The 5171-nt window shown below is 39.5% G+C and overlaps 1 non-coding gene across 1 annotated transcript; it reads left to right on the forward strand.

Moving 5' to 3' along the window:
- The first annotated feature begins 423 nt into the window (after positions 1-423).
- trnaa-agc (transfer RNA alanine (anticodon AGC)) lies at positions 424-496 on the forward strand. Its single transcript has one exon. It is a non-coding gene; the product is annotated as a tRNA-Ala (tRNA).
- Positions 497-5171: the final 4675 nt, after the last annotated feature.

Here is a 5171-nt window from a genome sequence, read left to right on the forward strand (position 1 = left end):
CCACTCATTTTAAGTATAATGATGATAATCACTATCAGAGAGCTGCAGAGCAATTCACTGTCCTATTTTACTACAATGTAGGCTGTCATTCGGGGTACAGTCAGGGAACAACAGTGCTACAATGTTGCATTTGCTGTCACATTGGCATATTAAATTGTGCCAGCAGGTACACAATGTTTCATAAATGCAGTGATAGTTCCACTCAATAGCATAAAACTCATTAAACTTAGCCTAGCAATGTTGTCCAAAAGCAAACATTGTAATTGTAGCTAATGTAATGTTATTAGCTAATTCAACCAGTGTGGATTTGTGTGCATGCTGTTATTATAGACTATAATTTAGCAGGATACGAAATAATAAGCACTGGTGGGGACAATATAACTGCGTGGTATATGATCCTAATCTGAGCCAATGTTGCCAACCGGGGAATTAGCTCAAATGGTAGAGCGCTCGCTTAGCATGCGAGAGGTAGCGGGATCGATGCCCGCATTCTCCAAATCATTTTTCTTCGCCCAAACATTTCAAGAGTGTTCTAGAAAGAGGGGAATAGACTACTGCATAGGCTACTGTCCTGAAGTCAGGATCACGCCAATTTAAATTATAGTAGGAATTGCTTTTGATTGTGCAAAATTGTATTTCTGTCAGGTCTCAGTAGGAGGCCATAAAGAATCCAGTTTACCAGTCAGTGGTGTGCTATTTTTTTAAGGTGTCTGAACGCAGAAAAATGCAAATTATGTCATCAATCAAAGTTTGTACTGTCAGATGTAGCCAATTGAATAGCCAGCCCACCATTATATAATATGCATAAAATGCATACTCCAATTGCAACGTCTGCCTATACCCACACATATTGTCTAAATCAAATGTAATATTTTTAATAACGTCAAACACCATATTGGGCATAGGCTACCTCATGTCAAAATAGGCCATCACTGTCAATAGTGAATGATAATTATTCAAGTTTTACCAGTGAAACGTCCAAACTGCATCTCCATGCCAATCATTTGATTGATCTCAATCAGTTTCATGGTAATTTAGATTTTCTTGAATTACTGTTTCCTGAGTTAAGTAGTACTAGAGCAGATGGTGTAAACAAACTATTAGCCTTGTATTTTGTTTCGATCAAAGCATATCCTACCATTGGCACGCTCTGAGTTTTGGTGCATGCCACTTTTGTTTTTTTACTATTCAGTTTCAGCTAACCATCCTAAAATCTCATGAGAAATTAGGTGTTTTTTTACTATTCAGTTTCAGCTAACCATCCTAAAATCTCATGAGAAATTAGGTGTTTTTTTGTGTAAAAGTAACATTATAAGCCTACTATGCTATGATATTATATTAGGTTCTCCGTTCGTTTGTATTTTATTTTGTATTGCTCTTGTGTTACTATTTTATTTGTATTATTCTTTTTAAACTCTGTATCGTTGGGAAGGGCTTGTAAGCAAGCATTTCACGGTAAAGTCTACTCCAGTTGTATTCGGCGCATGTGACAAACAGTTATTTTATTTAAAATGCAAATTAATCATGATGTGATCTTGCGAAACATTGATTCAGATTTGATCCAACTTTACTAAACAAGCAACATTCTGAGAGGTGATAATATTGTGTTTGTAAAAATCAATAAAAATCAAGCTTTTGATGTGGTGTATTCACACATATCAATAAACTACAACCTAAATGCATTATTACCTTTAACATGACCCAATTCACATTTTCAATTGCCCACCCTGAAATACCAAGCTAGAGGGCCCTGTGTCTCAACCAATAGCCAATGTAGGATAAACATCCCAAGCAGGGCTTCAGCAACTTCCAGAGAGGGTCAGGCTTTTTGGGTTTTGCGTGGCCACTCTGGTTTGGGTTTCCTCGGCAGAACTGTGTCGCTGTAACCAAGTGGTCACATATCCTTCTGGGTTCCACTGCGCAAAAGGGGTCAATGAAGGGGTCCAAGGGGTCCATGAAGATTTATGAACATCCAGGCAGACACAGTGAATTTAGATTTTTTTTCACCATTCTGATTGGCTATAGTGATGAAGCCTTTGACGTGCTTCAACAGTGCACACACACAGCCATTAGTTCTTCATCATTCTCGCCACTGCCAGAGAATAGACAGGGAAGAAACCACCATTTAACTACCTCTAGACTGCTATACATATTTATTTGGATTTTCATTCTATTGTTTTTCATGGAATACATGTATTCTCAAATTGAAAAGAATTGAGGGAGTGTTGCTCCTCCGCGCTCCAGCAGCACTACACCCCTGCAGCTTACATCATCTGACCATCATGCCCTCTGTCCACTTCACACCCACTAATATGGATACCGCCTCAGTCTGCCAGCAAAGTGTGAATTGCTATAGGCTGTGTTGATGCAGGCAGCCCAATTCTGATCTTTTTTCCACTAATTGGTCTTTTGACCAATCAGATCAGATCTGAAAAATATGTAATGTAAGAAGATCTGATGAAGATCAGAAGACCAATTAGTGGAAAAAACATCAGAATTGGGCTGCTTGTGTCGTATGTAGCTGCAGTGTTCAGCAATCGAGCTAAAGCCAGATCGCAACTCTCCTGGGATCTCAGGCTGCACAACTGAGCAGACATCTGCACATATTCCCAGTGGCTCCTCCACTTCCATCATATGGATGGAGCTGTTGTGAAAGGGGCCGGATTTCATATAGAAGGTCTGTCACACAGACTGCATGTGCAAGCAGGGCGTTTCCTTCTTAATTACCATACATCAGCATGTAAAGCGGCTGAGGGAGAAGGAATTAGATTAGCTTGTGTATGTTTATGGCGTGTGTGTGTATATGTGCGTGTGTATTTTATTTTTTATTTTATTTTTATTTCACCTTTATTTAACCAGGTAGGCTAGTTGAGAACAAGTTCTCATTTGCAACTGCGACCTGGCCAAGATAAAGCATAGCAGTGTGAACAGACAACAACACAGAGTTACACATGGAGTAAACAATAAACAAGTCAATAACATGGTAGAAAAAAGAAAATCTATATACAATGTGTGCAAAAGGCATGAGGTAGGCAATAAATCGAATAATTACAATTTAGCAAATTAACACTGGAGTGATAAATCATCAGATGATCATGTGCAAGAAGAGATACTGGTGTGCAAAAGAGCAGAAAAGTAAATAAATAAAAGCAGTATGGGGGTGAGGTAGGTAAATTGGGTGGGTAGTTTACAGATGGACTATGTACAGCTGCAGCGATCGGTTAGCTGCTCGGATAGCAGATTTTTAAAGTTGTTGAGGGAGATAAAAGTCTCCAACTTCAGAGATTTTTGCAATTCGTTCCAGTCGCAGGCAGCAGAGAACTGGAAGGAAAGGCGTCCAAATGAGGTTTTGGCTTTAGGGATGATCAGTGAGATACACCTGCTGGAGCACGTGCTACGGGTGGGTGTAGCCATCGTGACCAGTGAACTGAGAATGTATGTCTAAGGATGACACACTGGAGTGAGTTTAGGTGGTATTTCTTCGTACCGTACCAGGCTGCTGCATTTCTTTCTAATGAAAAGGGGAGAAAATGGTTTGTTTGCCAACAGCTCTGTGTTTGTATGAACTAACGGCTGCGGGGAAGTGGAGCCTGTTTCTGTCTCACTCTCTGCCTCTGCAGTATAGTGCAATGGAGGTGTCCCCGGCCTAAGAAAAACATGGTGTCCTGTATGATACACATACTCCTCTTTGTCAGTTTTGGGGAAGCTACTCTGAGCTACCAATTATGTCACGGACCGGCTCGAAGTCCGTAACAAGGGAGACAACGTGGAGATTAGGAATAACAAAAATAGATTTATTAACTGAAGTAACGTAAATACAATGAACTATGGTGTGTGTAGTCAGTAATCAGTAGTGTGAGTGGTCGCGTGCATAAATGTGATAATGAGGGGTGTTGAAAGGTGCCAAAGCAAACAAACAAAACGGCCACAAAAATGCCACAACCAAAATCTAACAGTGTGTCTGCATGGAGAGAGTCTCCTCAATGAATGGGGAAGAGGTGTATTTATCCCGGGACACACCCGGGCCCAGGTATGTTGCTGACGACTCTACCAGCTCCGCCCGCCGACATCCTAATAAGGAAAACAAGAGCAAAGAGAGAATACGGCAGACAGAGTGGGAGCGTCGTCACAATTACTTCTCACAATAAATTAAGCTACACTAAAGCCACCCTTAAGAAAAAATTGTTCACTACCTCAAAACGACTTAGTGAAAAATGATATCTAAATCTGAAATGTCATAAACTCCAAATTGCAGAACAGATCACTGGAGTCAGATGTGAACAGAATGTGTCATTTAGCCTATTAAACACAAAAACTATGTTTCAAGTGAGAATTAAGCAGGTCTGATGTCCCGAAAAATGACATTTTGGCCTACTTCACCCATATTTAGGGGTTCACATCGAAGCTGTCAAACTTATTATTATTATTATTTATTTTTTATCTAAGAATTGCACCAACTGACCTATAGGTGACGCTGTGATAAGCAGTCTCACTTAAAGAGCCAGTGGACATGCCGATTGGGCGATTCTGCTCATTAGAAAAACAAGATTTCAGTCTTGGACATATGCTGCCTAATCGATTCTGCGTTTGGTGAATGATGTTTGTTCCCCATGAGACACTGTAGACACGGAAGCTTATTTCACTTCCACAAAATCCCCAGAATCTCTGTACTCGAGAAATCTGTGATTTATTTAGAAATTTTTGTAGAGGATGTTTAAGTTGCACAGTTTTACATATAACTAAGTTGTTTGGTGCAGTTTTTCTCAAGTAAAAAATATGGAACGTGCTGTCTTATGTAAACAAAGTCGGGCTGTTGGGCAGTTTTGTCTTGCTATTGGATAGAGAGCAATCAATCCCATGTTAGTGGGCAAATGTACATTGTCAAATCAACCTCCATTTACCCGTTGTGACGCACGGATGTTCCAAAGACTGATTTTATGAGCAAAATTATCCTATTTACACTTTGTAGTATATCTTGACACTAGAAAAACTGTTTGAAATGAATCAAATTTTTAGCAGATGTTATTGCGGAAGTAGTGAAATACTTGTGTTCCTAGCTCCAACAGTGCAGTAGTATCTAACAATTCACAACAATACACACAAATCTAAAAGTAAAAGAATGGAATTAAGAAATATATAAATATTAGATAGAGAAATGTCGGAATGGCATT

This window comes from Salvelinus fontinalis, chromosome 12 (genome assembly GCF_029448725.1).
Source record: "Salvelinus fontinalis isolate EN_2023a chromosome 12, ASM2944872v1, whole genome shotgun sequence".
NCBI classification, from domain to species: domain Eukaryota; kingdom Metazoa; phylum Chordata; class Actinopteri; order Salmoniformes; family Salmonidae; genus Salvelinus; species Salvelinus fontinalis.